The following is a 24,087-nucleotide window of genomic DNA, read 5'->3' on the forward strand; positions in this document are numbered from 1 at the left end:
AATAGCTTTTCAATTGCATCAAAGGAAATTCAAGGCATTAAGCAATGATGACCACAAAACCATAGTTCTTCAAAAATAAGATAAACAGTAAAGCCTTTTACATGGGGGGAAAAAAACCAACTTGAAAGTTATTTTTAAAAATTTATTTGTATTCCTAAGTTCCTTTTGCTAATGGAGTCTCCAGTCCCACAAAGACTCACAAGTGCATTTAACTCGCAGCATCATGAAAACTTTCGTGGACTTCACTCTGCTTTCCCATGCAGAGATGTCAGCATCTGGATCTTGACACAAAAAATTAAGTTAAAAACAAATTGTCTGGATGATATCCATCTTCCATATCACAAGGTTTTCATCTTCCTTGGTGTCCTTGTGTCTCGTTTCAATGACATTTTTGTTACTCTATCTCTCCACACATCGAGGTTGTCAATCCCAATAAATTTGCTGGTGTCTGCTTATAAAAAACCTACAGAGACATACAAAATTGATCCAGTAAAAGTCAATAAAAATGTGTGCATCAGCAAAGCATCACAAGATAATCCAGCAACTTGTTTTTTACTTATTCCTGCATAAGTGCCATAGCTGGGTTCAGATGACCACTTAAGTCAACGACATGGTACCTGAGTGAGACTGGTGTAACTCAGAAGTGAAATAAGAAGCTGGGGATGGGATTCAACGTGGGAAAGAGACAACTGAGAAGGGATAATGAAGACTGGAAGTCAAAGTATGAGTACCACAGAAACCCTAGAGAGTATTAATTCCTTCCTGCCTTTTCCAATACAACAACTAGGGATCATTGAAGGAAGATAATGACAGGTGGGTTCAGAAAAAAACTAACTGAAAAGGAGTTTTTTCTCTGCAAAACAGAAGAGAGCAGAGGAACTCCTTGCTGCAAGGTGTTGTGGATAATAAATATTCACATATTTTTGTGGGGTGGGTGGACAAGAATGAGCCATCTGCTGAAGGGTCATAGAAGTGCTATAGCCTTGAATGATCAAAAGCTGGAAGATTCAGGTGCTTGTACTTAGACTTTTCACTTGGCAGCTGCTTTTATCCACACTTACAGATGGTAGCGTGCTTGTGGTTTGACCCAGTAGGGTCTTTCTTACATTATCATTCATCTGATCTCACGTCAACCCTCAGAAAGTTTGGAGTGGAAACTGAACTAGTCAAAGAGGCTCTTTCTCTGGTCTGTGCAAGATCAGCACTGCAAGGGAGGAATTAATTGCAGCCTAAAATAGATGTTGGTCCCTGTTGGCTTGAAACATGTTGCTGGTCCGGTGAGCGTAACATCCTTCAACTAATTCATGGACAGGAAACCCTTTGTACCTGCAGGTGTGTAAAAGTGTTCATTAGAAATTATCATCTGGAACACATCTATACAATTAATAAAACAGGGCAAAAGAGAAATCTTTGATCCAAAATCCAAATGATGCAGTGACTGATCTCTACCATGTCTCTAGAGCAGGGTGAACTTCTAAAGCACTAGAGTATCTGAAGGACTGTCAGTGCCCACACAACCCAACACTTTCCCTGGGTCTCCTCTGGGGCCGTGTTACCCTAAGCCTCTTGATGTTCTCTTGGAGTCCTAGATCATGTGCAGGCCACCCTGCAACCCACTGGAAAGTGGTTTTACAACACTATTATAAATTTAAGATCCTTAAGGTGGCACGAGGGCAGGGGTGAAGGTACAAGACATGTTGGGATAGTGCTGAAAGATGGCGTAGGGCCAGTGCCTTCTTGTCCACTTGTTTTCCAAGTGCATGATCAAATTGTTAATAATACGGTAAAGCAAAAAGCTCAGCTAAGTGCAGGGTCTTCTTGAGCTCAGCACTGACAGACACAGAAAAGAAGTAATCTCTTCTTTTAAGAGCTGTCATGCATTCCACAGGGGCTGGCAAAGCACTGGCTTCTCACCTCCAGATGGAAGCTGTTGCATCAAGATTCAAGGCAATGAAGGACCAGTCCAATTGAAAGTTCATTTGCATGAATAATTTTTTTTTCATTTTCAATTATGCCTTTGAATGTTTTCTTTTTCATGGGCTTGGCTTGACAGTTTAATTTAAACACATTGCTCCCACCTCTAGAACAGGATTGTGTCCAAAGCAGGCTGAAATTTCTTATTGACAGTTGCTTGTCTTTTACAAGAGGAGTATGAAAAGAAGGGACCTGCACAGTGGTGTGACATGGGAGGAAAAGCTGGATTACACCCTGCTGCTTTCTGATCCTCCCCGAGATGAAGTCTTCAGTACCACTGCCACCAGAAATAACCCACAATCTTTCCTCAGGCTGTCTTTACCATTGATATAATGGTCTAGCACTGTGGTTGGGACCTTAGACAGGGTCACAGACCATCAGAAATGTCAGGTCATTCTGTGTCGTGGTCCTCAAGGCTTTCCAGTGAAAGATGATCTTTCTTAATTTCCATGGAGTTCTGACTAGAAAAAAATTAAGATTACTTGTTCAAAGTTGACTTGCACTTCAGGATTAATTTGGCAGCAAAACCCTAGAACTGGCAGAAACATTGATGATAAAATGTTTCACAAAGAGGAAAGGTCTTTTCATGCAAAACCTGTTGTTTTCTGGGAAAATACTTCTGATCATTTCTTTTCCAGAAGCAAATAAATAAACCATCCAACCCGAAATCCCGTTTTCTTCAAGCTTACACAATTTCTTCCACTTTATGTCATGATTATCCATTAAAAAAAGGAAATATCAGTGTGGGAGGCTGGGAAGTAGAGAAAGGTCTTAGCCAAATGAAAAGAAAGAAAAAATTTTCATCTTTGCACATAGTCGTGAATGTAAGTGTGAGAAAACCCATAAGTGGGTTGTATGTGGAAAGGGACATTTATTTCATCCATACCTTCTCTCTGCCCCAATTAAATTATGTGTTGAGTGTCTAACGCTGCCGATACTGAACCTATTTTATTCCTAGGAATTCAAACAGGTGATCTGGGGATTTCTGACCCCACAAACACCTGTCCTGTCTTTTCCTTGACGGCCTAACAATGCTGTCAACAATGGAGTGCCTTACCTCCCAGTTGTGCCCACAGAAGTGAGCCTTGTGTTGTGCTGCAGTCAGCTCGATTCCTCCTGCTCTCACTCTGCAAACTTGCTTTCCTCTCACAGTGAAGATTTAAGGAAGAAATAATAGTGGTAGGTCATTATGACGTTTTAGTGTGTGTTTTATAGGGCATCATGACTCACGGATTCAGGGAAGAACTTTGCAGCTTGCTACGAAATTGCCTGTTTCAATCAATCCTGCTGGTGGCTGGATATGAAGTGTAACTTACATATGTGTGTGTGAGTGCATATATATATGTGTATATATAGGGGGTACAGTATTTATTTTTGTTTCTGGAAGAACTAGTTAAAAGCAAAAATGAAAATACTGTAATGAAAAACATGAAGCCTCAAAGTGCTGAAAGCAGCACAAGACTCTATAAGGTCAGGAGAAGAGAATAGCTGTCATGAATAACCCTGGCAGGAACGTCTCTAAGCTCAGTTGCTCAGAGAGTTAGCAGGGTCGTTGTCTTTGTTTTGCTTGTTTGGGAGTTGGATGCAGTCACCATCTCTTATGGCTCTGAAACTCTTGGGCCAGTGATTCTTAAACTTTGAGTCTTCAGGTCATGCATGAATAGGTCATAAATCAGCCTTCTGCTGCTGGTGCACAGGAGCAAATTTTCTTTGCATTGTTTTCAGTTTGGCTTGTTTTCAGTTTGCACTGGGAGGTGTGAAGTCTCCGAATATTCAGAGCTTGGCTACTGCTGGTGTAGGGATACTAAATACCCCAGATACATGTACACCGCAGATACATGTACACAGTACATATGCCTCAGTAGAAAAAACCCCAACAACCCTACGCTTCCACATCCATCTCTTTCTGAAGGGAAAACAGAGACCCTGGAGACAGTATTACTAAATGTATCTCCAGGTTGGACTTGGAGCAGATACTGAGTTGTGATTAAAGATGCTTGCAGGGAACTGAGGCACTGAAGAAAGAGAGAGGAAAGGGCAAGGAACAGTATTTACTTTTATGGTGGTTTTTCTAAAGATTTCATTTTGGGTAAGGACAGGGAGCCTGAACCCTTCAAATGAGCTTGTAGGAAGCATAAAGGGAGCATCTGCTCCCCTCTGGAGTGTGGTGTTGGGCCTTTTGGTATGTGATTGCACAAGGAAGCCTGGAATGTCCACTTCTCATTTTGGGGATGGCAGAGACATCTCCATTGTCAGTTTGGAGATGGCAGGGAGAAAATGTGGGCTGGGAGCTGAGGGAGAGAGATTTGCTGTTGGCTACTTGGATGAGGGGGTCGAGTGCACCCTCAGTAAGTTTGTAAATGACACAAAGCTGGGCAGGAGAGTCGCTCTGCTGGAGGGCAGGAAGGCTCTGCAGAGGGACCCGGACAGGCTGGATCCATGGGCCGAGGCCACTTGTGTGAGGTTTAACAAGGCCAAGTGCCGGGTCCTGCCCTTGGGTCACACCAACCCCAGGCAGCGCCCCAGGCCTGGGGCAGAGGGGCTGGGAAGTGCCCGGCGGAGAAGGCCCTGGGGGTGCTGGCTGACAGCCGGCTGGGCATGAGCCAGCAGTGCCCGGGTGGCCAAGGAGGCCACCAGCCCCCGGGCTTGTGTCAGCACTGGGGTGGCCAGCAGGAGCCGGGCAGGGATGGGGCCCCTGTGCTCGGCCCTGGGGAGGCCCCACCTCGAATGCTGGGCTCAGGTTTGGGCCCCTCGGGACAAGAAGGGCCTGGAGGGGCTGGAGTGTGTCCAGAGAAGGGCAGCGGGGCTGGGGCAGGGTCTGGAGCACAAGTGTGCTGGGGGGCGGCTGGGGGAGCTGGGGGGGTTTAGCCTGGAGAAGGGGAGGCTGAGGGGAGCCCTTCTCGCTCTCTGCAGCTGCCTGAGAGGGGCTGGAGTGAGGGGGGGGCTGGTCTCCGCTCCCAAGTCACCAGTGACAGGACGAGAGGAACCAGCCTCAAGCTGTGCCAGGGGAGGTTTAGGTTGGATATTAGGGAAAATTTCTTCACCGAAAGGGTTGTCAAGCCCTGGAACAGGCTGCTCAGGGAAGCAGTTGAGTCTCCATCCCTGGAGGTATTTAAAAGGTGTGTAGATGTGGTTCTTAGGGACATGGTCAAGTGGTGGACTTGGCAGTGTTAGGTTTGTGTTTGGACTTGATGAGCTTAAAGGTCTTTTGCGAGCCTACATGATTCTATGTTTCTATGGTTCTACTTTGGGAAGGACAGAAGGCTTCTTGGATCATCCAAAGGGTTAATTTAAACTATTGCATCAAAGAAAAGGACATGCAAGCATAGGTAAAGGGAGAAACTGGCAGAAGCTGTTTCCTCAGGTGAGGCCATTGACCTCTGAGGCTTGTATCTTACATGTTTTTGTGAGGGAATAAGTTATACAAAACATCTAAGCTCCAACGAAGGCAAGATTGGGGGTTATCTATTGGAAGTGTATTGGCTACTATGAGTATGCAATAAGACAGACATACAGCAGAGCATCTGTGGACTTGTTATCTAAGATGAGTTTCCTGGCAATGAAAGGGGTGTAAGTTCTGTATGAAGATGAGCTATAAGTTATGCTGTAAGGCAAAGCATAGGAAAGCACTCAGAGAAGTACAGCCTGCTTGTGCACAGGCTCTAGGATATGACATAAATAAAAAAAGGCACCTGAGTGTGACTGCTTGGGGGGTGACATCGTGTTCAAGTGTGTATATCAGTATACACTTAATCAGTATGTTCTCATTTCTTCTCCCTTTTCTATACAGAAGACTTGCCCTCCTGAGATAGGAGATTGTACCTTTGCCTGGGATCTTCTCAGGTTTTCTCCAAATGGATCCTTTCTCCCTATATTTCATTTATAACTAAGCACTCATAACTAAATTAAAGGCACTGGGTGCAATGAATTTAGAGTATCATCCTGTTCCAGTCTGAAATCACCAGCAAAATACTCACTGGGTCTTATGGAGAACAGGATCAAAACACCAGGAAGAAGAAGACCAGGAGTCCCACCATGTTGCCGGTCTGACTTCTGAGCTGGTCACAGTGTGTAACATTGCTGTAAACCCTGCTCTCACAGGTTAGGATTCCAGGGATTACACGGAGCTTTTTGACATCCATCTCTGATCCCTTTCGAGACACCTTATTGCAGGGAGAGGCAGAAATCAGGGCCCCAAGTTCTAGTTCCCAAGAAAAGAAAAGAAACCACCAAGGCCATGTTGCAGAAACTGCAGAAGGTTGTGATAAGCAGCACAAAGTCTAGTTGGAGGCCAGTAACTAGCAGTGTATGCCAGAGTTCAATACTGGGTCCAGTCTTGTTTAACATCTTCACGAATGGTATGGATGATGGAGCAGAGTGTATGCTCTGCAAGTTTGCTGATGACAACAGGCTGAGACGTGTGGCTGACACACCAGAAGGCTGTGCTGCCGTCCAGAGGCACCTTGACAGGCTGGAGAAATGGGCTATTGGGAACTTCATGAAGTTCAGTAAAGAGTTATGAAGTCCTGCAGCTGGGGAGGAGCAACCCTACCCACCAATATATGCTGGGGTCCGCCCAGCTGGAAAGTAGCTTAGCAGAAAAAGACCTGGGAGTCCTGGTGGACACCAAGTAGAACATGAGCCTTGTTGCAAAGAAGGCAGTTAGACAAAGGATTGCCAACAGGTTGAGGAAGGGGATCCTTTCCCTCTACTCAGCACTGATGAGGTCACACCTGGAGTGCTGTGACCAGTTCTGGACTCCTCAGTACAAGAGAGACATGGGCATACTGGAGAGAGTCCAGCAGAGGGTCACAAAGGTGATCAAGGGCCTGGAGCATTTCTGCTATGAGGAAAGGCTGAGACAGCTGGGACTTTTCAGCCTGAAGAGAAGGTTGTGGGGGAGATCTCATTAATGTATGTAGATACTTGAAGGAAGGGTGGAAAGAGGACAGAGCCAGGCTTTCCAGTGGTGCTCAGTGACAGGACCAGAATCTGTTTAAGCCAGATGTATTTCTTCATGAACTTTGTAGAAGCTTAAGGTCTTTCAGACAGAAAAATTGTCTGAAATTTGTCAGTGGGTTCAACAGTTATAAAGGAGGGCTAAGACAGCCAAGCAGATATTTCAGTTACATAAAGGGCTCATTGCCTCAGAAAGCCAGCCTAAAAAACCAATCACATCCTTCACTGAGAATTTTTGTAGACAGATCCATCAGATATGAGTCTGAACTATGCACACATCCAGGATTCTCACTGGAGAGGAGTCCTCCCACCCTTATTGTCTCACCCCGAGATCCTCGCAGGAAGCTTTTATCCCATCTAAGATGTGTGCTGTCCCAGAGCCAAGATGAGACCTTACACCTTATAGGGTTTCAGTCCACAGCTCTTGTTCTTCCTGGGGGTTTCAAACATACCTGCCAAAATTATGAAGTCCTATCAGTGACTTTCTAGGTTATATTGGTAAATCTAGTTGCATGAGGCTCAAAACTCTCAGCAACCCCAAGAGCAGTGGCAAGTGCCTTTGACAGTGGACTTGCATTTTCTTTGCCTTGACTGGATCCACACAAGACCTCAATTGCAGCTGGTGCATGTTCTCCAGGATAAGGGGCCTTGTACCCAGGCAAGCTCCTGACTCCTCCCAGAAGTCTTGTACAGACCATTCTGCCTGGTTCTTGACTGGCTGGAAAGTGGTAGGACAGAGAAATCTCATAGGACATGCTGCTGCTCAAGGATTCACTCTTTTAACACAGCATAACTGTGATGTCAATCAGAAACAGTATCTTTACTTACCTCATGTGCTTTTTTTGCCTAACGAGGAGAAATCACAGAATCACAGAATCCCAGACTGGTGGGGGCTGGAAGGGGCCTCTGGAGCTCACCCTGTCCCACCCCCTGCTGGAGCAGGCACCCCCAGAACAGGGGCACAGGGCCGCGTCCAGGCGGGGTGTGAATGTCTCCAGGGAAGGGACCCCACAGCCTCTCTGGGCAGCCTGTGCCCCTGCTCTGGCACCCGCACAAATCCTGCTCCTTGCTGGTATGTGGGTGGGGAGGCTGCACAGCACTGAAGCCTTTGGTGTCTCTGTTACATTGCAAATGAAGAAAGGCAAGATGCTAGCTAAAAACAGGACTTGTGGGTGCTGCTTTCTTTACTTTGAGGTCCAAAGGGCCTTTTAAATCATCTGAAACTTGCTGAGGAGGCCTAATTTAGAGATCAATGGGCATTACAGAAGTTCTACCTCTGCCAGACTCTAGCTGAAACCACGGAGTTAGTGGATCTCTTGTAGATCTCATGACACATCTGCCAGCCCCTTGTAGTCAACATTGCTGTCCTAGAATATCACAAATGGCACTAGATGGCAGGTTCAGGCCTCTGAATTGAGCTCTGGTCTTCTTGTGTCACACTTTAAGCCCTGTAAAAGGTACCCAAACGTGAGATGGACATTATGGCTCACCTGATGATCCGTGCAATCTTGTCAGTTGACAAGGTAGATCTTCCAGTTGACATCTATGTTAAATCAGAACATTAATGGTCTGCACTCTTCTGTTTGCATTGACTAGCTACCTATTGCCTATAATAACATTAGACAGCTAAATTAGAGGCAGTCCTCTATGCTGTAGTGACTTCATCAGAGGAATGGCCAGTATGGTGAGGTTGACAACTAAAAACATTATTACCACTTTGGGGCTCTGTAAAGATGGGTCATGGGGTAGACACAACCAGGAAAACAGCCCAAAGAACAGATTGACCAAAGGGAGGACTAAGAGAGTGGTAGCTCCATGCATTCGCAGAATCATGGAAGTGTTCATCAGGGTGGGGGAATCTGAAGGTCTCCAGTCCAACCTCCCCCTTGTAGCAGGGCTATCCACGATTCTAGATAAAATCAGCCATACCTCTCCTTGCCATGCAATATGGAAATATTTTCCCACCATCTACAGCACTTGCCTCCAGACCTGAATATTTTCCCATGGCACAAGCATCAGAGGCAGATGTGACCTAGGTCTTCCCAGGTACAGTGAGAAACAGCCCTAATTCTTGATATCCTCTAAGTGAAGTGAACTTTGGGAACTGGTGTCTCAGACCATGCATGAACCAGGGATAATCTTCCAGCTTAGAGCCAAAATGGGCTCTAGAGAGCCTTTGAGTGTGCAGGTTGCCCACCTCACCTGCACACTGCCTTGCAGAAAGGATAATATCAATTAGCCCTGGATATTGAGGTTTCATGGAAACCGTCTGCACTGCTAAGCAGTGGCTTAAGGCAGCTGCTTTTACAACCTATAAACATATGTCCTAAACTCTTATTCAGAAGGTGCATGGAAGAAATCATGTTAAAATGTTGTTGCAGCAACCTATCAAGTATCCATGAAGGCTGTGCCAGCTCCCATCACGTAAAAGTGTTGCACAGGTGTCAAAAGAGCATCAAAACTGCATTCCCTAAAAACACGGGATGTGGTGGTGTAAAGCTTGTTGAACAGGAGTCCTAAGAGCGCAGTACCCGCCTTGTTCAGGCAGCACGACTTTACTGAGATGCTTCTCCCTGTTGTGGGCTGATGATGCTCTATTGCTGACAAAACTGCAAAAGGTTAGGACAGGGCAGGGCCCCCAAAGAAAATGGGGCAGATTTTGCTTACTTTACACACTCTTCTGTGGTACTTGTGTACTGCATTATACAGCAAGTAACTTCCTGGTGAGGATCTCAGTGTCATTAAGAACACAATTAATTTGGAAGTATCCCTTGGAGGCATATCTACTGGTGGTTTTATAGATCTGGAGACCTGCAGGGCAAGGGGGAGCATTTAGATCATATAATCTCAGGAGATGAGGCTTGCAGGGGAGCCCTCAGCCCTGCCTGGTCTGTGCAGAACCAGCTCAGGTATCTTCCCATCTTCCAGCTCATGCTGCAGGGACACTGTGGGATTGGGGATGGAGATTGTCCTACAGATGGGGAGGGCAAGATCATGCCGGCCTCACTGAAGTAAAGAGCAGAAATAATTTTTTATAGGTGAGATTCAGCTACTGGAACACTGATACTTGTTTTCTCATCTTTCACGTATAGCTCACACTGCATTTCCCCTTATATTTTCTGTTTTAGAGTAACAGAAGAAGCAGGGATTTCATTATTTCCCTCCCACAGAGGCCAGCTACTCAGCACAGGTAGAAATGGCATCTTAATTTCCCTTTTACTGTGCAAGTTGATACCTGCTATATCGAAAGGATGGCATTTCTGTAAGAGGAGGCTGCAAAACTCAAATGAAATGATGAGTACAATGAGTGGACAATCATAATTCTTTCTCTGATGATATTTGGAAATGAGAAATTGTAACATCCTATTTCAGTGGAACAGAGGGTTGGGAGTTATTTAAAAATGGAGCGGAAAAAAAGTTCCCCTTTCCAGGAAGAGCACTTAACAATATGCAAGCAAAGTGGATAAAAGCAGCTCAGTAACAACCCCAATTGCACAGAGATTGTCTCCTGCATTCCTGCACATCTTTGCCTTTTTGACATTTAACTTTAATTTACAGCAATTTAGCTTGCTCTTAGAGGCTGCACTGTACATTTGGGAAAGCAAAGTGATCTGTTAAATGTTTGTCTGAAATTCAAATCAGGCACAGAGTACTTTTGTCTTTTCCTTAAAAAGGAAAAAAGAGAGTGGCCCCTACACCCCGTCTGAATATACTTATTTTGGCATAGAGAGACAAATTATTCTCCTATTATAAACTCATAAATAGATAAGAGGACAACTGCAAATTAATTTGGCCCATTGGTCAAGAGTGGCAGTTAGATTCCTAAATACAGAGTCAGGTGGGCAGCTAAGGTCCCAAATCAAGGGAAAAACACTTAGGCATATGGTGCAACTCACGTCCTGACCCCACGGCAGGAGTCAGTCCCTGTGTTCATTCAGAGCTAGTGCCTCAGCACAACTCACATTGCAAATTGGGTCCAAATACGAGTGATTCTGAGTTCAACCAAACTCCTGAGAGTTTTGGGACCTGCTAAGAGCTCTGCTGAGCAGACCAACCATGCCCATGATCATTAGCTGTGCGGGGACCCCGCTGCCTCAAAGGTGTCATTTGTCTTTGCGTGTCTTTTCCACTCCACGTGCCTGGAATAACACAAGGACCATGCTGCCACGTGCTTGGCTTCATTGCATGCCCTGATAGCATCTGGGTCATTACTTGGGGTTGCAAAGCCTTCGGGGATGGTGTTGGAGGACTGTGTATGTTGATAGAAGCCATCCTATCCAAGATACTTGGTGGAGTGAACCCTGCACTGAACACTTACCCAGGCACTTCCCCACTGGTTGGTGTTGAGCTGGCCAAGACTAAACCTGGGACAGCAACAGAGACAGTCACAGTGTTTGCTCCACAGCATCCTTTTATTTAGCAAAGGAAACGTAACATCTAAAAGCCAGTTCAGTTCCCTAATCCTGCATAAGCGAGATCAAAAAAGAGTTAATTTTCTGCTATGTTGAGGAGTCAAACTGGATCACAGAGAAGTCTATGAGCACCATAGCCAGAGCAGAAGGACCTCGTGGCCATGAATAAGCGCAGGGAGAGGAAATAAGACAACATTTTTTTGGCAGCAGCAAACCGTTTCGTCAGTATGATTGCTCATGGACTCACAGCTTTCTACAGGTGTCTGGTATTCAAATTGTTGGCTACTGAGATGTTTCTGTGCTGTCCATGCACATTAATTCATTGCCTGAAAATATAATTTCATTGTTTTCATTTTAATGAAACTAAAGCAGTGATAGCTGCCTGGGAAAGAATTAATCTTGACTTTTTTTTTTTCCTCTTGCTGCTCATGAATTCTCTGCAAGCGACCTGTGATTTTCCCAGGTTTGCCAATTATTCAAAATTATTCACTGATGACCTTGTGAACATTCTTGGCCTTTCCATTAGTTGTAAAGAGTTCGTGAGCAGGATAATGTTTGAAAGCAGGGACAGCTCTGAGGTTCAGGAATTGGTTTGGCCTCCAGGAGAGTTACATGGGACAGTGTATCTCCAGCTGACCTTAGTCACATCACTTAATGCCTCTGAGCAACCAACTCTGCATCTGAGCTGAACCTTCCTTTCCATGGTAAGGACTGCTTTGATGATAATGGTGAAATTATTCATGTCTGCAAGGTGCTTCTGTGCTAATGACAGTGTAGGGCCAAGGTGGAAATATCCTGAGTCATTAATGCAGAGAGGTGATATAATAAAGGTTGCGCTTCTGGTCAGATGAGAAATTTAAAATCAGGTTTCTGGGGCAATTTCAAAATTTGAATACAAGTTCCTAGAAATTGTGTGGTAACTAAATGTGAGCTATTGCTCTCAGTGTGGGAGCAAGTGACTGAAATCCAATAGCCATTTACATACAGGGCCTCTTTTAGCCTCGTAAATCAATTCAAAACTCCATCCCCGTGACCATTCTTGGATGCCGGCTGGGGGCAGCAATTTCTGTAGCTGTTGCCTCAACAGTCTCAGTACCAGCACTATTTGCAGAAAATGCACACTCGAAAAAGAGTCACTGACACATTTGGAGAGGTTTGTTTAAAATTTCCTGCAAACGCTGATGGAAAAGCCCTTCTCATCTCTGACTGTAGCACTTGTTAGAAGCGGTGCAAAAAATCCATCCTCAGGAGATCAGCTCCCCCTGTGACTTCCTTCTTTCATGGTAATCTGACAACAGGATGAAAATCCTTCTTGCAGTCCCCTGTTTTTATGCCCCTGGCCTCCTGTGCTGTGTTTTCCGGCGGACGCCTCCTACAAACTTTCTGTATAAAGCCCCCACTGCCGTTGGATGGAGGGAGAAGCTCAGGAAGTGTGACAGCTTCAGCAGTGACATTTAAGGGAGGTAAAAGCCCACAGTAGGTTTGAGTGCTGACATCGGTGCTCGTTTGCTTGCATCCCTCCTTGGATCTCCTGACAGCTGGCCACAGCAGGTGTAGCCAGCCGTGCGCTGGGAGCGTGCCCATTGCAATGTGCAAGTCCTGGCTTCTCAGAGGCTTAAGGTAACTGCAAGATGTGGGTCTTGGCCAGGACATTCATCATTAACACATGGCCTCACACCATGTGTGTATCACTATGTTCGCTTATTGCCATGGTATCTACTTTGTTGCCTCAAATGAGATAATGTGAATATTAAGGACATCAGAGATTCTCCTATTCTGCATAATATTCCTCTTCCCTCATAATTCCTGCTGGGAGAATTATTCTTCCATGGCACAGACATGACAGCATTGAGCCCATAAAGTCAGAGCTGAACTGCAGCATATCTTTCAGAAAAAAGTCCTATCTCACTTTAAAACCTGGAGTGGTAAGGTATTTACCACTGGTTTTGCAAAGCTCTTGCAGCTATTAGTTCTCTCTGCAGTTAAAATAAAAATAATCACCTTTCATTTCTGATGAGAAGTTTTCTAACTTCAGAGTCCAAACATGTTAGATCAGCATGTAGGGGAAAAAAATCTAATGTGAGCTACAGGTCCCCTAGCACCACAGGTAAATGAAGTCTTGCAAACTCAGGCATTTATGCCACGTTCATCATCGCCGTCTGAGCATGTGTGAACTACACAGGAAACTGGAGCTGTTATCATTATTTTGATAGACCCAGCTTGTCTCCAAATGGTCTCGATTTTACTCTGCTCCATCCCTTTTGCCACATGGGACATATTGGCAAGCTTCCTTTTTTTGTTTTTTCTTAAATGCTTTTTTTTTTTTCATAAACTGCCTGTTTTTCTGATGTGTTCTGGTTTATCATCTCTTCAGAGGATAAACTTATTACTGTTCAGTTGGGTTTCCTCCCCCCTTTACTCCTTAAATGTTGCTTTTATAAATGATCAGAAAAATGATGGAGAGGGCTGCTGAGGAGAACCACGACAGTGACTTTGATCTGTTAGTCAGGTGTGCTCTGAACTCCTACTCTTCCTTCTATAAAGTGTTATACTTCCATTCCTGCAGCAAAGGTTGCTGGCTGGTTGCATGAGCACCTTCAGCTGCCGAAGACAGGCAGTGAGCATCCTTGGTCCATATAATGAGGTCAGGAGAGATGAGAACACACGGCCACTCCACAAGACTGCTCATACCCTACAGTAGTGTCATGCAAACCTCTTTTTGCCTTGGACAGCTGTGAAGACGTGAATTTCCCCAATCAAGTCTTACAACAGAGAGGCAGAAATATTTTAACTCTACAAGGTCCAAGAATCTGGCCACCCACACACCCCAAAGAGGTAAGAAATAGTAAAATCCATTTAATTTTAAAGCCTTCCCTAGATTGTTAGATTGTCCCAGTGTGGATATGAGTTACTGGTGCCTGAGGAAAACTACATGACACCTCATCTAACAAATTAAATGTTTCCATGCAATTAAAATGAAGCACTCAGCCTTAGTGTAATAAACTTGAGGCTATTAGTATTCCTAGCGCTGTTGCCTTCATTGTGCTTTACAGTGCCATAAATATAGGCTCAGCATGATGGCTCAGCAGGCACTGGGCATGGAGAAAAATATCTTGTAATATTTGTTATTAAAACATTAAAAAGTCCTTTACTTGAGCACACACATTTTTAAAACCTCTCTGACTTGGAGCCTCTGCTTTTAAACTCCCCGTGTGCCCCATGGCTTTCCATCACAGCTTCTTGCTGGAGTGACAGGGAGAGCTGCTGCGAAGTGCTGCAACCCCTCAGCTGCTCTGGGGCAGGGAAAAGCACCTAAAGAAACCCAACACCGGCTTGAGGTGAAGAGCAGGTCCAAAGGTGGTGGAAACCCTTGAGAGTTTTTCTAGAGGCCTGGACACTGGGTATGGAGAAGACGATCCAGAGAAGGAAATGCTCACATCTGGAGTGTCAAAGCACCTGAGTACAGTCTGGTACCTCCAGATCAAAAATCCTGTAAGGGGAGGATCCATCTTCCCCAGCATTAGCTGTGGGATTCAGCTTGCAGATGGTGACACTGAGGTTCGGGTGCCTACATATGAGGTGTCCAGGTCCCTATTATAACTTGAAGGACACCAAAGCATCTAGAGAGAAATTAGCAGTCTTTGGGTTCAGTTGCCTGTGTAAAGGTGTCTGGTGCTGTTTGAGAAGCCCTGGGGTGTCTGAGACACCTGTGCCATTCTGGCTGATGGGACACAGGACTCGTGGGAGACCCAGGCCCTTTTCATGCCCAGGTGGCATTACCTGGAGGACCTGACCCAGCTCTTAGGGTACGGCATCACAAAATAAAACAGCAAAAGTTGCAGGTGTCTCCATGTTCTCTAGGTGTGCAAACTGTCCATGGAAATGTTTTCCGTGAAGTCAATGGAGATGAAGGTGTGATCCATCCGGCTGAATGAAGGCACGTTCTTTAGTCATGTCCTAGACTCCACCAGCTACACCGGCAAGCCCTCCCCTGGCTGATGTGCTCAGACAGAAATGTCTTCCCTGAAGACAACCAGGTGTAAGCTCATCTAAAGGCACTTGAGCACTTTTTGGAGGAGACACTTCAAAGTTCGTAACACCCCACGCTGCAGCCTTGTGGTCTGACTGGGAAGTAGCACAGAGAGCAGAGCTGGAGGATTCCTGCTCCAAAGCAATGCAGAGCTTGGCTTGTAGGATTTGCTTGAGTTAAATCAAGAAAATATGACTGCACTGAGAAAGGTAAAGCTGAAAATGGGATTAGGAACTGAGAGCTGTGCTGAAGGAAAGCAAGATTTGACATGAGGGTTGAAGAAGAAACAGTAGTGTTTCAGGTACTTTAGCAGGAGTTACCCAAAAGAACTGGATTCCCATTTCTCTCTTTTTCAAGCAGCCTGGAAGGTCTTCCTATGAAGGCCTACTCTTTCTCTGAAATCCATCTGAGTTACCTTTGCCATATTTCCACCCATGGTCTCCTATTTACATGCTCTTTAGTATCCCAAGGCAGCGTTCTGCCTCTGCAAGTCTCCACAGGTAGTTAACGCATTCCACACCTCGGTTTCCCTCCATTGCAGCCTGGCTAAGCAATGTGTATTTGAATTCATTTGGAGAGCAGGGTTGCAAGGGTATTAATAAAATCCAAACAGAAGCTCTTTATCCACTAACAGTTTCAGCTAAAAATAGGCAACAAATTTCTCTGCTGAGATTTACTCTTTATATACTTGGTCATACGTTTGTGCGTTTGAGCTTTCCCCCCCACCTTCTTTATCCATTATGTAGGTACTGGTTTCACTCAGTACTTGTTCTATTAGTTACGGCTGCAATTGCCAGAATCACTTTTGGATTTCAGTGACTGTATTTTCTTTTTTTTTGACATTCACTTTTACATTTTTACTTTTGCTTTAGAATTTCTTTTCCTGGCTTCATTTTCGTCAGTCTGTAAGGGGGTGCCGCTCATGCAATCACACTAAATTCCTGAGCTCAGCTGGGCTGTTCCTGTACACCCCTGGATCCATGTTACTGTATCTCTTCCCACAGCTGTTAAAAAAGCATGAAGCATCTTTCTAAATCACCTGAGCTGGCAAAAGCAAAAGCAGTGAGAAGTGAATCTCTTTCCTCAGTATTAGACCCTTCCTATCAATGTCCCTTTCTCTTTAGAATGGGACACATCATTGACTCCACATTATTTCATAAATTCTGCAATTTACAGTTTAAAAATTTGTTAGTGGATTTTCTTAGCATCCTCTGCAGCACAAAATTAGGTGGTTGGTTTGTCCTGTGTCTGTCCACAGTTTCTGAGAATCCCCCTGTTGCCTTTCTATCGATAGACATCCTGCTTTTCCAGGCAGCTTCACAATTTGTCTTTGCTATTATAGATGGATTTAAAACAAGGAGTTTTGTCTCTTGGCTATTTCTGGCTCACTATCCCTATCACCTCTGCCATCATTCCCCCTCCTACTGAGATTCAACCACCAGAGAATGAAATGCATTTTGGAAATGTCTTGTTTATGCCACATAAAGGATGAACTGCTTAGCTCAGGAGCTGCCCCTTTAGCATCCTCATGCAGACATCCTCAGTGAATCTTGAGTTTATTTCTTAAACAAAATATTAGTAAGTTTGAAATCCAATGTATGAAGGCATCACCCATGTGAAACCTGGCAACTGGGGGTACGTGAAGGTTACCTACTGGGAAAGTTTTGAATGCAACAGCATGAAAGTTCTTATTAACTCCCCAAATGCCCTTAAACTTTACAGACCATCAGAACATGGCCATCTGGATCCTGGGCACATGATCTAAAGAACAAAGCACTTACCATTTACAGTACATAAATCTGGGAAGGTTTCAATGTAAGTGATCATAAAAATGTAGAAACACTAGAGGTCAGAACACTTGTCTGGTGGCAATAAAAATAACAATGCACAAAGCAAGTCCTTTTCACCCAAATTTCTAATATCCTTCATCATTAGAAGTGAAATGATGCTCGCATCTAAGACAGTGGGAGAAGACAAACCAGGGTTATCATAAACGCTGGAAGGGAGAAATATAGTCATAAGAAATTGTGGGACCGGTAAAAGCATGTGTTGTCTAATCTAAGAGATTCTCACTTATTTTTGGCACTCCAAAGGTTTCTTGCTGCTCCATGGGAAATGCAAGTGCAAGGCATCAATGCAGACCTCTGTCTCCTCTGACCATGGTACGGGTACAGTGCTCATTGTCTCATCAGGGGAATTTGGTGTTTACCATTGGAATAAAAGCTCCATCCTGAGAAAAAGTCCTGCTGGAAGTTGCATAGAAATAGATTCATCACATAGCTTTCTGCATTTTCAAGAGAAAGAAGAAAGAAACCTACTAAGCTTTACAGTCCCTGTCCTTCCTCCCCCACGATGTTCATTCACCCCAGCACCGTCCAATTAGCACTAATTGAAGCTTTCAGCAGTGGGAGCTGAGGATGCCCAATTCTGCCTGTGTTTCTGGAGATCACTCCTGGTCCCAGGCTGAGAGGGACGTGTGGAGGGATGCGCTTGCATGGCCATGGGGGAGTGTGCTGGAAAGAGGGACTGGGAGAGCAGAAGGTCTTTCAGCAGAGGTGCGGCTCCATCCTTCTCATTACATGTCACTGGGCCTTTTAATTACCCTTTCTCTCCCTCTCTGACAATCAGAATTGCAGCTCCTCCAGGACTCATTTGCTGGAGGTGGGCAATGGCATTATTAAAGTCTGCCGTGTACCAAATGTCAGGGACCGGAGCTGTCACATCCCCAGTATTTGTGTGCCCGGCATCAAATCCTCACCACCCACTGCTCCCAGTATGGATCCTTCTGGGGAAAACTCCGTCTGGGCCAGCCCGTGACATCTATCACTCAGTGCTGGCTGGAAGAAGATGGAAAAAGAAAACAAGAGGCCAAGGACCTCATCAGAAACATGAAGATATAGCAAATTACCCGTGTGGGCACGTCCTCTGGCTGCAGTCACTCACCAGCGCTTCCCGAGCTCCCCAGCATCAAGACCTTGCAGGAACCATAACTCTGCATCAGTGTCCGATCGCCTCAGCATCCCCTTTCATCTCCATGGCTTTTTACACCCGAATCAATGAGATTACAGTGGTAAAGGCAGAAAGGGGGAAGCTGTGGATCTGAGCCTGTATGACATGACCACACTTCCCATCCAGTGCAGGATCAGATCTTGAATATCTCCAGAGACCCTCTTCTGATGGACAAAATACAGGCTGCTGAATTTGCTGAGCGGGGTTAGGGGTTTGGTGTTTTGTTTTTTTTTTTCTCAAGGGTAAATTAAAACATTCAGAAGTTTCTTTGTTGTCCTTAACACAGAGTTTAGGTGTTTTTCAAAATCTTCATTTTGCAGTCGTCCGAGTAGCCACCGATTTTTGACAAAAGCATTATAAGGCAAAATGGGGCATGAAACAGGAAGATGAGGGGGACATTGAAGGGGACAAGAAAAAAAACACCACCAGGGTGAGAAAGGAAAAGAAGGAAGACAGGAGTAGAGGGAAAGGATGACAGGAGGCATGAAGAAGAGTTTAAACACAGGATCACACAGCATTTGAGGACTGTAGGGATCACCCTGAAGGAGTGAGGTGGTCAGGAAGGAAGCAATGGGTACTCCCTCAAAGGGAATAATGGGGATTTGGGGCTTTTTCTCGGTTTTCCAGCTCTGTACAGTGCTCCCAGGCAGCGGGCCCTGCATGCTGTGCTGAGGGGGTCATAAGAGGCCATGCTGTGCTGTTGTGCACCATGTCTCACGTTGGTTTGGGTGCTCCATGCTTTGCGTGGGCATTTGCTGTGTCAACACAGCTGTGAAACACCTTTGTGCCACCCAAACATGTCAAGGATGGGCACAGTAAAGGTTGGTAGCAAGGCATAAAACAGCAATGTGGGGAAGATGACCCTTCTACCAGAGTGTTCATATCACGCCATGAAGTATGATGGGGAGGCCATAAGCTGGGGGAGGACGTTCCCGGCATCCGTTGAGGAGCTACCACATGGGAAGGCACAATCCTGGGCTCTGCAGGCAGCTTCTGCACTTGAATGGTCAGAATCAGTACAAGAGTCAGCGGGTACTGCTCGATGGCATCTCCAGTGTAGATGCACAGCAAAGATGCGGGTACAAGCCCTCCTGGGATAATCAACAGAGAGAGATGGATGGTGACGGTTTAATCCCTGAATCGGGAATAAAAACTGGTCAGCAAAGCAAGCTGTGAAGTGACTAATCTGAGTAAGAGCTATTCTAAAATAACAGCCTGTGAGCACGCTTTTAACTCTCTAGTACATGTAACTTACCCAAATACCTGTCTACATACCCCCAAACTGCTTCTTTTTCCAGCCCTGAAACAATACTGATGTGTCTGGAGGAAAAGTGCGACAGTGCCTACTCTGATAATGATGTGAGGGAGTCTGGGGGAGCTTTTAATAAAACCCAGTCACAGGCACAAATTGCACCTTTCATACTGGCTTTGGAGACAGAATCATTTTCATCTGGGGACAGGTGCTTTTGGGGCTGTCTTTATTTAAACAAATCTGTCTGTTTCCCTGAGATGGCAGATTGCAATTACGGCACAGCATGCTGGTCGGAACAGGCAGGGCTGGGTGTCCAAATTTCCATCCTCCAGCCCAGCCGGGAAGGGATGCGTCTCCCCCAACAGAAGCAGCGGTTGGAAAGTGCAAAGCCATGGCAGGAATAAGAGGCAACACACAGCAGTGAGGCTAATAAGTCTGCTGCTTGACTCTTGGCTTATTTAAATTCATTTTGGACTTAGGGAACTTTTCCTACATTTTTTTCTGATGTTCCTGTGTGGCTGAAGGACATTCGTGCTGAAGGTAATTGGCTGGATTTAAAGCTCAGTGCTTGCCTGTTTGAGATGCTCAGGAAGGAATTTTTCCCCAAACAAAGCAAATTGTCTCTGGGTCAGATCCTCACCTGCTGCAAAGTGACAGACATCCTGTGACCTCTGCTGAGGGTTGGACATAGCATGCTTTAAAATGCCACGTTTGTCTCCCTGTTGTCATTCATTTGTTAAAGGCTGAAATCTTCAAAGGGAGCCAAGAGAATATAGGAGCCCCAATCTTATTGAAATGCAGCCAGGCTTATATGCATTTCTCCAGGGTTCTTAATTCCCACAGCGCTCCTTGGAACAATCCTGGCCTTCGGGCTGGTGATGTGATCAGCACTATAACACACAAACAAACAAGACTATTCAATCTCTGCCTTCTGCACCATGTTCCTTACCAAGGTGGTGGCTGAGCCCAAGGAGAATGACAGATTAAAACAAGGAAGTCCAAACAGGCCCTCTTTGGAGGTTTAGAAATGCCCTATCCTCATCCTAACCTGGTGGGACTCATGACTAGGATGGGGGCTTCATGGGATCCATCATGGCCTGGCAGAGGTTTAATTCTTGCCTCAGTGTAGGGTTGTCCCAGCCTTCTCATCCAAGGCAAAAGAAAGAGTAAATGAGCCCTGGCTAGACTGCCTGTGGGCTGCTTCAACTCAGAGAGACACATCTCAAAGAGACTGTCCGTGTAGAAGTCACCAATGATTTTCTGGCTCGGGTAGTCTAGGAGACAAGGCTGGACATCCATGTGTGATCCCTTCTGGCTTACATATCTGTAAGCCTACCCTGGACATCTAGAGGCCTCCAAAGCATTGGAGCAAGGGTGCCTACTAGCAGTTTGTTTAAGAAGTGTAACTGCAGGCAGGAGGGAGGTGCAGGGGATTCCCACCCCAAGTAGGAAGGTGTTTTTACGTTTGGTGAGTGAGACATATTATGTAGTTCTAATGGGTATGTCCATGCCCTAGCACAGAAGGTGAAAGATCTTCCCTTTTGCTAGGCCAACCTCTCTCCCAGGTAAACCATTCATAGCAAGACAGCAGTAGAGCCATCTTTAAGCCCAGGCCTTCTAATAAGGGCTTTTCAAATGTATGGAGACACCCACCTCCTCAAGAGGAGGCATTTCTGAAGACAAGGGCCAACAGCCTTGTTGCACAGTGCAACCCATTCTTGCCCCACAGAGCCTACCCAAGGATCCCCATTGCTAGGTATGTTGGCCTCCCACACCAGGCATACTTCAGGACCTCATGCAGACCAGGGATGGTTTCCACCAGCCAGTGGAACCAAGGTTGGTCTAGTCTGAGGGGAGGGGACAATCTTATCCATATGGAGGGAAGCTGGGCTGAGGGAGGCAGGGCTTGAGGGACGCCTGAGGTTTGCAAGGCCAAGATGCCCTATGTCTCTAAGCTAGTGCCTCTCCCCTCTTCAAATGGGGATTGTGAAGTGAAGTCCTTGCACACCCGACTCTGCCATGCTTGAGAAACCCTCGAGTGGGAGTAAAGTTGTAAAAGGCAGCTGCTAGCAGATTGGGTTGATGACCAAGGCCAGCATCCATCAAATTCACTGTCCTGGGATGCGGAAGTGACCTTGGGATTTCAAAGCACAGAAGTGAGGAGAAGGCATGAGCTGCTGGGACTCTGGCAGGCACCCTTGAGAGCATGGTGGAACACCTGTGATGAGAGATGGCCAGACTGAGACCTTCCAAGAGCAGACAAAGAGCTAGGGGTGAGGTCCCAAGTCATGTGCACGGGGTGACACAGAGTCTGAGCAGTAGAGGCCAGTCCTGAACCCTGCTGCCTTACAAACCAGGCTGACATTCAGTATGCATCCTGTTATCTTCCTTGTTAAGTGATTGCCCTGTTTTAAAAAGCAAAGAGGATAGATTTGCTGAAGTTTCCTTTTGCATCTGCAGCTTGCAGCTGCTGCTCTAGCTGTGATACAGAAATTTCTCCTGAGACAGGAAAGAATGTCAGCTTAGGTTAAAAAAAAAAAAGAAAAAAAAAAGAAAATGATCCTGCAAACCTAAGCAAAGAAATTAGTATGATTCTGGAGCTTAGCAACAAGAACCACTCCTGAAACATTTCAGTAATATTTGAGTTTTAGTCTAGTTTCAAGGAACAAGCTCTTTCCTGATGTTGGATTCATGCTACCTTGGGATTAAAGAACCAAACTGGATCTGCAATATGTCATTTCCTTCATATACAAGAGGTGTAAGGTGGGAATTTATGTTCACATTGAGCTGTGACCTCATCAGTTCTTCCCAGCAAAGCAAGGGGTGGGATGGATCAGCTTTGGGGAGGAGCCAGAAGGGAAAGTTAACTAATGAAGATTTAAAGATGGGAATTTTGACCTTCTGAAAATTTTCCCTGGTTTTGACATTTGTTCTTCTCTTGAACTGAGCCAAGAAAAGCGGTACGTTGAAAAATGTTTGGCTCGAACAAGAGAAAAAGTCATCTTCAAGGTGGTAAGATTTAGCTCAGGAAAAGGACGGGAATGACAGATACCCTGTGAGCTACTGTCCAGACAAAAAGAGATCATAAAGCAAACCTGGGGCTAACAGCACTGAGAGCTAATACTTCCATGAGGAACTGGCAGACCCAGAGATGAGTGCCAGTGCAAAATGAGATGTCTATTTGGATTATTGTCCATTGAAATTCTGTTAAAATCAATTTTCTCATCAATTTTTCTTAGTTCTGAATCATTGCAATTCCCAGTGAGATGTAAAAGCTGCTTTTGGCCATTTGGGGTCACCGAACATAAGAGATCTGTGCAGTTTTAAAGCCTTACAATTTGAAAATGCACACGGACAATTTTTTTTTGCATTGTAATTTCGCTAAAGTGGTCCAATATAATGAACAACCCATGCAGAATAAATATCAAAATGTTTGCAATGCCACACCAGAAACATGGAAGAAATGACCAGGACTGCAATGCTCCCAGCCCATTTCTACTTGGACAAATTGGAGGAGAGAAGCCTTTGCTTCTTTGACTTTGCACTTATTTTTTATTAAAATCTCCCTCACAAGGAATTTAAGGTGCAAAATTATCTCTCCAAAAATATCTGGAATTATATTCCTTACAAAGTAAATCTACAGCTTTGGGGCCCTCATTCCCACTCCTTTACATGCTTCCAGCTATTCTGGTTTTGCTAGTGAAAAAGGAAAGTGACCCCATTCAGCTTCTCCCACCAAACTACTGTTCTGCAGAACCCATCCTCAGCTCCCTCAGCCCAGAAGCCAATGGACCTGCAAAGGCATCATGTTTTGGCTCAACATGTCTCCAGCAGAGCAAGTAAAGCAGGCAACAGTTCCTCCAGCTTCTAATTATACCTGTGGCTTGGATCAGAGAAGCAACAGGAGCCACATGGGAAAGCACTAAGCCCCTGCAGCCTGATTTGACTTCACTTTGGCCCTGGTAGCACTGCTGTAGATACACTATCTTTCAGAGATCTACACCACTGAGAAGCTTGGGCTGTTGGATCAGCCATGTCTGGGAGGCTGCAAGATGCGATGGAGTGGTTTTGTTCAAGTCACATTTTTGTATTCATAGCCTATAGGGTCACAGGTTCGTTTGGACCGGAAGGGACCTCAGGACTTTTCCAGTCCAACCTCCTGCCCAAAGCAGGGTCAGCGACAAGATCCGACCAGGTTACTCAGGGATTTGTCCAGTATAGTCTTGAAAACCTCCAAGGATGGAGACTGTATTGGTGTCACAGCCCTTCCCAGTCCTTGGAGATGATTTATTTGCTGCTCGCTTCACATGCATATTGAGTGTAAAGGTGTTATTTCAAGGAATCTGTCCTAGGGAATAAGTAGCTGTTATTGGCCACCTGTGAAAAAAATGCAGAATTCCTCAAATGATGAGTCTGGGACTATGATTACAGGTCCACAGGAGAACATAATG

The sequence above is a fragment of the Phalacrocorax carbo genome, chromosome 4 (assembly GCF_963921805.1).
Source record: "Phalacrocorax carbo chromosome 4, bPhaCar2.1, whole genome shotgun sequence".
NCBI lineage: Eukaryota > Metazoa > Chordata > Aves > Suliformes > Phalacrocoracidae > Phalacrocorax > Phalacrocorax carbo.